The following is a 10,665-nucleotide window of genomic DNA, read 5'->3' as shown; positions in this document are numbered from 1 at the left end:
GTAAACACATAGGAGCCCCGCCCACTGCTGGGTGTAGGCGGGGGGAGGAGGAGGGAGAGACGTCTGGCAGCAGTACGTGCATCATGTGCAGCGAGACAGCCATAAACACTGAATAAAAGGGGTCTCCACTGATAGAATGTGCAGAGCAGGGGCACGGTGCCTGGTCACCCATAGCAACCTTGGAGATGCTGAAAAGTGAGGGGGTTGTGCGGCAAAATTACTGATTTATACAGGACAACGCACTGGCTGCCACTGCAATCACTCCCGAATAGAATGATTGTCACCGCCAGACCAGCCCCAGAAATAACGCCCTAGACCGGACCCCCGAAATAAATACAACGCCCCGAAGCAATACAGACTCTCCAAACAAATACAGATCTCCAAAATTAATACAGACCACCCCAAAAGTAATATGGACTCCATACCACCACAAGTAATAAATAACCCAGACCCCCAAAACTAATACGGACACCAGACCAGACCCAAACAAGTAATACGGACCCCACACCAGACTTAAAAGTAATAAAAGACCAGACACCCAAAAGTAATAAAAGCCCCAGACCCTGCCCCCAAAAGTAATAAAAGCCCCAGACCAGACCCCCAAAAGTAATAAAAGCCCCAGAACAGACCCCCAAAAGTAAAAAAGCCTCAGACCAGACCCCCAAAAGTAATAAAAGCCCCAGACCAGACCCCCAAAAGTAATAAAAGCCCCAGACCCTGCCCCCAAAAGTAATAAAAGCCCCAGACCAGACCCCCAAAAGTAATAAAAGCCCCAGAACAGACCCCCAAAAGTAAAAAAGCCTCAGACCAGACCCCCAAAAGTAATAAAAGCCCCAGACCAGACCCCCAAAAGTAATAAAAGCCCCAGACCAGACCCCCAAAAGTAAAAAAGCCTCAGACTGGACTACAGAAAGTAATACTGACCCCAAACCACCAAAAGTAATAAAAGCCCCAGACCAGACACCTGAAAGTAATATGGACCCAAGACCACCAAAAGTAATATAGACCCAAGATTATACCCCCAAAAGAAATATGGACCACAAATCAGCAAAAGTAATAAGAATCCTAGACCCCCAAAAGCAATATGGACCCCAGATCCCCAAAAGTAATACAGACCCCTAAAACTAACAAAGTAATACAAACTCAAAACCAGACCCCCAAAAACAATACAGACCCCCCTAAATACACTAAAATTCCTTCTGCTGCTTTTTGGAGATAATGTGTGATTCCTTAGGCTCAGTAAATGATGTCTAATTTTACGTGCAGCACAGAACGGATCAATCATGGACCCGGTTGTTCGGCCATTTCCCCAAAGTGTCCCAGAAGCTGCTTTACAAGATGACACCCCCAGACCGCACATTGCTGATGCTACTGTGAGCAGCCTGCGTGATGTAAACGTGCTACCGTGGTCTGCAGCGTCTTCAGACTTGTCTCGAGAACACCAGGGACGTCATTACTCAGGAGCTGCCAGCAGCAGATCTTGATGATTTGCCCAAGTGCATTCAGCGGCAGAACCTTCCTCAGACGACCATTAATAACCTCAGTGATAGCAGCCGAGGCTGGAAGTGCCGGGATTTCTGCAGGTGGCTCACACTCCAAACTGAAGGAATCCAGATGTTTGAGAATTTTTTTTCCAATGTTTTCATCATTTGCAGAACACTAACGTCTCCATCCAGAACTTTTCCGTACAGGTGTCACAATTTCAATGTTGAGGAGTGTGAATACAGTCACAAGAGTTATAGATGACCTAAATAACGCTCCAGATCAGACTCACTAAATAAATACAGAACCACACCAGTTCCCCCTCCACACCCCCAATTTTTTTTTTTTTTTTTTTTACAAACCCTCTAATTAATACAGACCCCAGACCAAATCTGCTATTGCTAATTCAATGCATTAACACTGACCTGAAAATAGTATAGACCCCAAACATGACCCCCTAAATAAAAAGAATGCAGAACTCCTAATGTATACAGACCCATATATAAATACTGACCCCAGACTGTGCAGGAACGTTTCACTTCCTCCCTGTGCTGGGTCCCATTCCAGAAAGGAGAAGGGATCAAGTTGGGGCCATAATGGTTTCAGAACTTAACCAGACCCCTGAATGATTGATGATGATGATTGATGATCACCTTGTTTTGTAAAGAATGTGACATTTATTTATGTTATTTTGGTGTTCTTTTCATTCTATAGTTGCTGTATTATTACGGCCACAATTCTCAACCCGACCGTGGCTTTCATGACCCCAAACTAACAGTCTCAACTGCATATATGAGGCTGTTGATTTTGGGAAAGGAAATCCATGGTCAGGCTGGGAATGGCTGCTGTAACACTGTGAAATATGGCCCCTATATGATTGTATTAATACTTTGCACATTTCCTGTAGCTGGTACTGAAAAGCGTTGAGGATGACTCATCCGTGTGTTTCCTGATGTTGCATGCAGCTGACTCATGGGTTTTGCATACGTGCAGGATTCCCGTATACAGGCAGCAGCAAACAAAAGGTGACTGTTCCAGTTATCAGCCCTTCATCTCGTCAGTCCAGTCTATGGCCAACTCACCAGAGTTGTCTTGAAGTATGGTTACCGTAGGACCACCAAAACATCTGAAAATGCGCCTACTACAAAATGTCTGACAGACGCAGATCCCTGTGTGCAGCTTTTACACCGCAGCGTAATGCAGGTGAAGGGGGTCGCACTGCAACAAGCAAGTTGCAAAAAGTTGGAACCAATTGGAATTTTTTCAACTTGCCCTAGATACACTCACTCATAAGTTTAGATACAATGGCTCATTAGACAGTATCACTCATAAGTTTAGATACAATGGCTCATTTAGGACTAAACAAATGTTCATGTTGTCACCCCTACAATCCCTTCAGAAGAAGGATGCACAGGTCATTAGGCAGCACACTTCAGTGCACATATCCAGGATACGCCATTATAAGTGACGCTCATTCTACACTTGTGGTTGATCATGTGAACATCGCCCCGAGATACAGTGGAAGTAAAAGGAGAAGAGGTGGATACAGGTGACCCACTATCAATTATTTACAGGCACTTAGCAATGAGCTGAATGCTGCAGGGAGAGTGAGCATGACGTCCTTTCTAGCCAACACGTTCCATGCTTTCCACAGAGTCTTCCCTTTGTTGTTTCCAGGGTTGGACTGACTCTTTGTGCCCAGATGCAACAGAGGACCAGCAGAAGACAACCCCATCAGAAGTTGACAAAACAGGGCCCATGTCACTTTGAGGTTGGAACATACTTGCCACCGCTCTGGGAATGTCCGTGAGGCTCCTAGGAAAAGCAGAGACGTCCCTGACTCCTGAAAGAGTTGGCAAATATCTCGGGCACCGCAAAATACTCACAGAAAACAGCCATTATGGAAAGTTTATGGGTAAAATTTTTCAATGCTGCAGTTGCACACCACTGTTAAATTCCTCTGAGAAGGGTTATGTGAACACGATGTCTTTTTGGGCCGGTTCCGCATGAAAAAGCACCACAAAGAATGTAAAAAGGACATTGCTGTGCACATATTCAGTCTTTTGTTGCTTCTTATAACCACTTAAAGCTTCGGAAACGGAGATACATTTAAAAGTAAAATGTTCAGTCTTCTTCGGGTCTTTGTATTAAAGGTAAAAGGGAAAAGAAGGGTCCAACGCAAAAGACGGCGGCAAAACAGTCAGCGAAGGAGCTACAGAAAAAAGACAGCTGGCTTTATCCTGAATATGTCCAAAGACAGGGGAATTTAGATTGTGAGCCCCAATGAGGACAGCAATGATAATGACTGTAAAGCGCTGTAGAATAAGTTGGAGATATATAAAAACCATGTAAAGCCATAGTTCCAAATTACATAAATATTGCATTTTTTCTGCTGCTTTTTTTGTGGCAGGAAATCTTCTGCGTTTAATAGTTCAAGCAAAGTAGATGTGAGCTTATAAAAAGTCCTGCCCACTGTGCGTATGAAGACATTGTTGAACTGTGCATTTTTTTCCATGTAGGCTTCTACACGGAACCAAAAAACACACTTGCGTTTTTGTGTTATTCTGCATAAAAAAAACTACTTTATTTGTTAATTGTATATGGAGGTAGCTTCTCCTAGTACGCTCCTGTTCACACCTATATCTTGTATTGGAAGTGCCATCAGTTTTTTCTGTAAAAAAAAACCTGGACTAAAATTTGGCAATAATACCAATTAAAAATGATACGACACCCATTGTAACCTGCTCTTTGTAGCAGCTCTCGGCTTTGAGTAATGAAGACGGCTCTCAAGTGGGTCACACCACTTCTTTTGCCTCTGTGGGCACGAATATGATTAAAAATTATTTTAAGAAGCAATAGCTTTGCGTTCCTGCACTACATTCAATGAGTAAGCCAGGAAAAACCTCCTGGCATATATACTAGCATTTTTATAGATCTATAGATCCCCATTTACAGGATGTAGGCCAAAAGAGTGTACCTATAACCTTTGTCTAGCCAGAATGTATCTGCACAGTGGACATATACCATGCCATATAGGTCTTATTTAATTGGGCCTTATGTTGGACAGATGCCATGACATCTATCAAGACTGTGGCTTTCTGGCACATGCCTTATATACAGCCGATACTAGATGCAAACGCAATGTGCATTTAGCATAATGAGAACAAGGACTTTTCTTTACCGAGGCTGGGGCTACACAGCGACTTTGGCTGTAACACAAGTCGTGCAATCAGAGATCGCTGTACGCCGCTTGCTACATTGCAGAATAGTACAAGTGAATGGAGATGCTTTGCAACCAACAAGATCAGGGCTGCCACCAGGAATTTCAGGGCCCCATACTGGCAAAATTTTCAGGCCCCCTTGAGACTCCGCCCAGGCTCCACCCCAGCTCCGCCTCCACCCCTCGAACCTTCCACAGTCCCACTGCCCACTCTTGGAAAAACTCCACTCCTGCACCACGTCCTCATTAATCTCACATTACCAGTTCCCAGTGAACACCAGATCACATACATAGCCATTGTTAGAACCCTCCTGTTAGTTTTCTCTATCTTGTGTTTTGCGGTCACGTGACCATCTGCCTATATATTCCAGCTCCGCCCTTCTGGCTTTGCTGGACTTCAGTGTTGTTTTGACTGTCTTGCTAACCTGGTGCTTCGGTGCCTTTCTCTGTCAGTTCGCTTGGTCCTCTGGGACCTCTAGTACTTTTTGTCAGTTTGTCTTTTGTGTTCTACAACAACTTCTGTTTAGGAGGTGTCCCATTTTTTGTCCCAGTCCTTAGTTCTTTTAGGGACCCCTCCCTTAATTCTATAGGTCTTCGTTCAGACTAGCCGAGGACGAAGGCGGGTCTGTTCACTAGGAACAGGCAGCCCGCTACATCATAGGAATTCAGCTTAGTCTTACTGTAGGGACAGCTTTCCCCTATCTTTCCTTAGTTCTTGTTGCAGATCATAACAGCAAGTCCAGCCCAAAAAAAACTTAAATGAAAGAAATTTGGGGATCAGTATGGTTTCCGTCCAGGAGTTGGCTCAACGCTTGCAGGGATTGTCTCTGGAGGTGGCCGAGCTCCAGCAACACGTGAGTAGCTGTTCTGGAGCGCATTTTGTTGAACCCAAGGTAGGCCTGCCTGATGTTTTTTGTAGTAAACAGCAAGATTTTTTTTCCTTTAAAAATGCTTGTTTGTTATATTTTCGTTTGAGACCAAGATCCTCTGGGAATGAATCACAGCGCATTGGTTTTATTATGTCACTTTTGCGCAAGGAACCACAGGGGTGGGCCTTTTCTCTTCAACCTAATGATCCGTGTTTGGGGTCTGTTGAGAATTTTTTTCTGCTATGGGGCTATTATATGATGATCCTGATCGAATCTCATCTGCTGAATCAGAACTTAGACGTTTGAATCAGAGGTCAGATGATGTTGAAAATTATTGCACACACTTCAGGAGATGGGCTTCAGAAGTTAAATGGAATGATTCTGCGCTGAGATGTTTATTTCTTGCTGGTCTGAGTGAAAGGGTTAAGGATTTGCTATTTGCATTCCGTGGACCTGAGACACTGCAGGAGGCTATGCAGTTAGCTGTTCGTGTGGACAGGAGACTGAGGTCCAGGCTGAATGATGTAAAAACTCCTGTAACGTCAGGTCCTAGTTCCCAGAAAATCTGCTCTGACAGCGGAGAACCAATGGAGGTGGGGGCAATGTCACTCCGCTCTCAGGAAAGAGACCGGAGATTTGCCGAAGGTTTGTGTATTTATTGTGGTAAAGCTGACCATTTGATTAAGTATTGTGAGCGTCGTTTAAGTAAAGAAAAAAAAAAAAAAGGATCAGTTACGCCCATATAGCTTGTTTACGCTCTGCAGGAGTATTTCTTTCTGGGAGTACTACTCTGCAGGGAGATTTGATTGCATTTCAGGTATTTGTGGATTGTGGTTCAACACTTAATGTGATTGATAAAGGGTTTTTGGAAAACCTTAAATTGAAATCCAAACCTTTGTCATCACATATTTCTGTGGTTGCAATTGATAACACTCCTTTGAAATGTATTACCCACAAGACTGCTGCATTTCCTCTCACCATCAATGGCGTTCACCAAGAAATTTTGGACTTGGTTGTATTAGATAATTTACCCTCTCCGGTTGTTCTAGGATTGCCTTGGTTAAAACTGCACAATCCTTTATTGGACTGGTCTACTAATGTGATTAAGTCTTGGAGTCCGAAGTGCTATGATAAATGGTGTAAGGGTCGCATTGCGGCTGTGGAAAAAGGGGAATTACCAGTACCTAGTCAAGATTTTTGGAGGTTTTTTTCGGAGGAGGAGTCTCAAGTTTTACCTCCTCATAGGGACTATGATTGCGCCCTTGAGTTTTTTTCCAGGTGCTACTCTTCCCAAAAGTTGCTTGTTTAATTTGACTATCCCTGAAAGAAAGGCCTTGGAGGAATACATACAGACTAGCCTGGCTGCTGGTCACATTAGACCTTCTAAGTCGCCTGTGGCAGTCGGATTCTTCTTTGTTAAAAAAAAAAGGACGGCGGTTTACGTCCATGTCTGGATTTTCATGAGATTAATAAGATTACCGTACGCAATTCCTACCCATTGCCGTTAATTCCTGACTTGTTTAACCAGTTAGTGGGAGCCAAGTGGTTCTCCAAAATTGATCTCCGGGGGGCATACAATTTGTTACGTGTGAAGGAGGGTGATGAATGGAAAACTGCTTTTAACACTCCAGTAGGCCATTTTGAGAATCTGGTGATGCCTTTTGGTCTTACCAATGCACCTGCATTTTTTCAGAACCTTATTAATGACATCCTGAGACCTTTGATTGGTAAGAATGTGGTTGTGTATTTGGATGACATTTTGATTTATTCACCAGATCTAGAGTCCCATTGGCAGAGTGTACGTGAAGTTTTGCAGTTATTGGGTGATAATTCACTCTTTGCTAAGCTGGAGAAATGTGAGTTCGCTGTGCAGAAAATTAGTTTTTTGGGCTACATTGTCTCCAGCGAGGGCTTTGAGATGGACCCGGTGAAGGTTCAGGCTGTGCAGAATGGCCTAGGCCTATTGGTTTGAAATCTATACAGAGATTTTCGGGTTTTGCCAATTATTACAGGAAATTCATTAAGAATTTTTCTGTAATTGTTAAGCATCTAACTGATCTCACCAGGAAAGGTGCGAATATGGTCCAGTAGACTACTGAGGCCATTGAAGCGTTTGAGTATCTCAAAGAGAGGTTCAGTTCTGCCCCTATCCTTATGCAGCCTGATGAGACCAAGCCTTTTTTGGTCGAGGTCGATGCTTCATCGGTGGGGGTCGGAGCAGTTTTGTCTCAGGAGAACAGGGATGGAGTACATCCTTGTGCCTTCTGTGAGGAAATTTTCAGAAACCGAGCTGAATTATGATGTTGGAAATCAGGAGTTGCTGGCTATTAAACTCGCGTTTCAACATTGGCGTCATTTTTTGGAAGGCGCTAGATTTCCTATTCAGGTTTTCACAGATCATAAGAATTTAATCTATCTGGATGCTGCCAAGCGCTTGAATGCCCGTCAAGCTAGGTGGGCACTTTTTTTTTCTCGGTTTCATTTTTCTGTTACCTATATCCCTGGTACTAAGAATGTTAAAGCCGATGCTTTATCTCGCAGCTTCTCTCCTACGGTCGGTGCCGAGGAGGAGGAGAGCATTTTACAGAAAGGAGTTGTGGTGGCGGCTTTGGACTCCGTTTTGGAGAATGGGATTCTGAAAGCTCAAGATGATGCTCCATCTAACACTCCCCATGGGAGGTTGTTCGTGCCTGGAGCCTTTAGGAGAGATTTGTTTGTGGAGTATCATGAGTCTCGGTTGGCAGGTCATCCAGGAGTTTCGGAGACTAAGAGACTTATCAGTCGCAGTTTTTGGTGGCCTGGATGGCAGAAGGAAGTCATCAAGTGGGTGCGTCAGTGTACTGTGTGTGCTAGGTCAAAGGCTTCACATACTCCTGCTGCGGGGTTGGTTTGCCCTCTGGAGGTTCCTAGTGCACCTTGGACGCATCTCACAATGGATTTTATTACTGATCTTCCTGTGTCCGAGGGTTTTACTGTCATCTGGGTGGTCGTGAACCGTTTTAGTAAGATGTGTCATTTGGTTCCATTCATTAAGTTGCCCTGCGCCAAGACACTCGCTAAGGCGTTTGTTAAGGAGATTGTCAAGCTCCATGGCATTCCCACAGATATAGTTTCTGATAGAGGACCTCAGTTTGTGGCTCGCTTTTGGCGTGCTTTTTGTGACAGGTTGGGAGTCCATTTGTCATTTTCGTCTGGATATCATCCTGAGTCTAATGGACAGACAAAGAAAAAAATCAGGATGTAGAACAGTTTTTGCGTTGTGTGGCGGACAATCAAGAGGTGTGGTCGGAGTTTCTGCCTCTCGCAGAATTTGCTCTTAACAATCATACATCCTCCTCTGCTGGGTGTTCTACTCTTTTTTGTTGTACTGGGATACATCCGTCTTTTGGTTCGTTCTCCAAATTAGGGTCGGCGGTGCCGGAGGAGAATTTTTCCTGTGATTTGGAGAGAGTTTGGACTAATGTACGTTGCAACCTTCAAGAGGCTAACAAGAAATCCAAGAAGTATTTTGACAGGAAACGTAAAGAGGTTTTGTTTACTGTGGGTGACATGGTTTGGTTGTCCTCGAAGAACCTGCGGTTGAGGATTCCCTCTAAAAAGCTGGGTCCTAAGTTTGGGGGTCCATTTAAAGTGCTTCAGGTTGTTAACCCGTCTGCTGTTAGGTTGGATGTCTCTACTTCCTGGAAGATTAATCCTGTGTTTCATGTTTCCTTGTTGAAAAAGGCTGACGTATCTAAGACGGCGAATTTGAGATTTCTCGTATTTTGAATTCAAGATGGCATAGAGGGAGATTGCAGTATCTTGTCTCCTGGAAGGGTTTCGGTCCCAAAGACAACTCCTGGGTAAGGACGGATGATGTCTCTGCTCCTAGGCTTGTTAAAGCTTTCCACAGGAGGTTTCCAGATAGGCCTGGGCCTGGAGGATCTTCATAAAAGAGGGGGTACTGTTAGAACCCTCCTGTTAGTTTTCTCTATCTTGTGTTTTGCGGTCACGTGACCATCTGCCTATATATTCCTGCTCCGCCCTTCTGGCTTTGCTGGACTTCAGTGTTGTTTTGACTGTCTTGCTAGCCTGGTGCTTCGGTGCCTTTCTCGGTCAGTTCGCTTGGTCCTCTGGGACCTCTAGTACTTTTTGTCAGTTTGTCTTTTGTGTTCTACAACAACTTCTGTTTAGGAGGTGTCCCATTTTTTGTCCCAGTCCTTAGTTCTTTTAGGGACCCCTCCCTTAATTCTATAGGTCTTCGTTCAGACTAGCCGAGGACGAAGGCGGGTCTGTTCACTAGGAACAGGCAGCCCGCTACATCGTAGGGATTCAGCTTAGTCTTACTGTAGGGACAGCTTTCCCCTATCTTTCCTTAGTTCTTGTCGCAGATCATAACAGCCATCAGCTTTTGATTTGGCCAAAATATTTTTTAAGCCGCCACCACGACAAGGTAGACTCTTCGGGCCGGGCCCTACTCTACTCTAACCTATTAAACATTTGTTAAAATATCCAATACTCTTTTTAGTTATATTTTTATTTATTGTTGTTTAAGGGAATGTGTCACGTACATTTTTTTAAAATTACCAATAATATCACGTACAAGAGCGAAATACTGTCACACCATGACCAGACCACATATTACCACCACATAGCAACTGAGTAATGCCACATACAAGGAACCAATACCGCCACACCATCATCAGATCACATATTACCACCACATAGTGACCGAATATTACAATACCAATCATTAATAAAAATACACAATACTAATATTACCATAAGTGCCATTATACATGGAAGCTCTGTATATAGTGTACTGGTAATAGTGATCACCAGTGACATTATACACAGGAGCTCTGTATATATAGTGTATAGTGTACTGGTAATACAGTGATCACCAGTGACATACACAGGAGCTCTGTATATAATGTACAGGTAATACAGTGAACACCAGTGATAGTATACACAGGAGCTCTGCATATAGTATACAGTGCATAGCGTCAGTGTACAGGTAATACAGGGATCACCAGTGACATTATACACAGGAGCTCTGATTATAGTGTACTAGATGGTGGCCCGATTCTAACGCATCGGGTATTCTAGAATATG

This window comes from Phyllobates terribilis, unplaced genomic scaffold (genome assembly GCF_046119375.1).
Source record: "Phyllobates terribilis strain yellow unplaced genomic scaffold, ASM4611937v1 Scaffold_7__3_contigs__length_470593459, whole genome shotgun sequence".
Taxonomy (NCBI): domain Eukaryota; kingdom Metazoa; phylum Chordata; class Amphibia; order Anura; family Dendrobatidae; genus Phyllobates; species Phyllobates terribilis.
Note: the sequence above shows the minus strand (reverse complement) of the source record.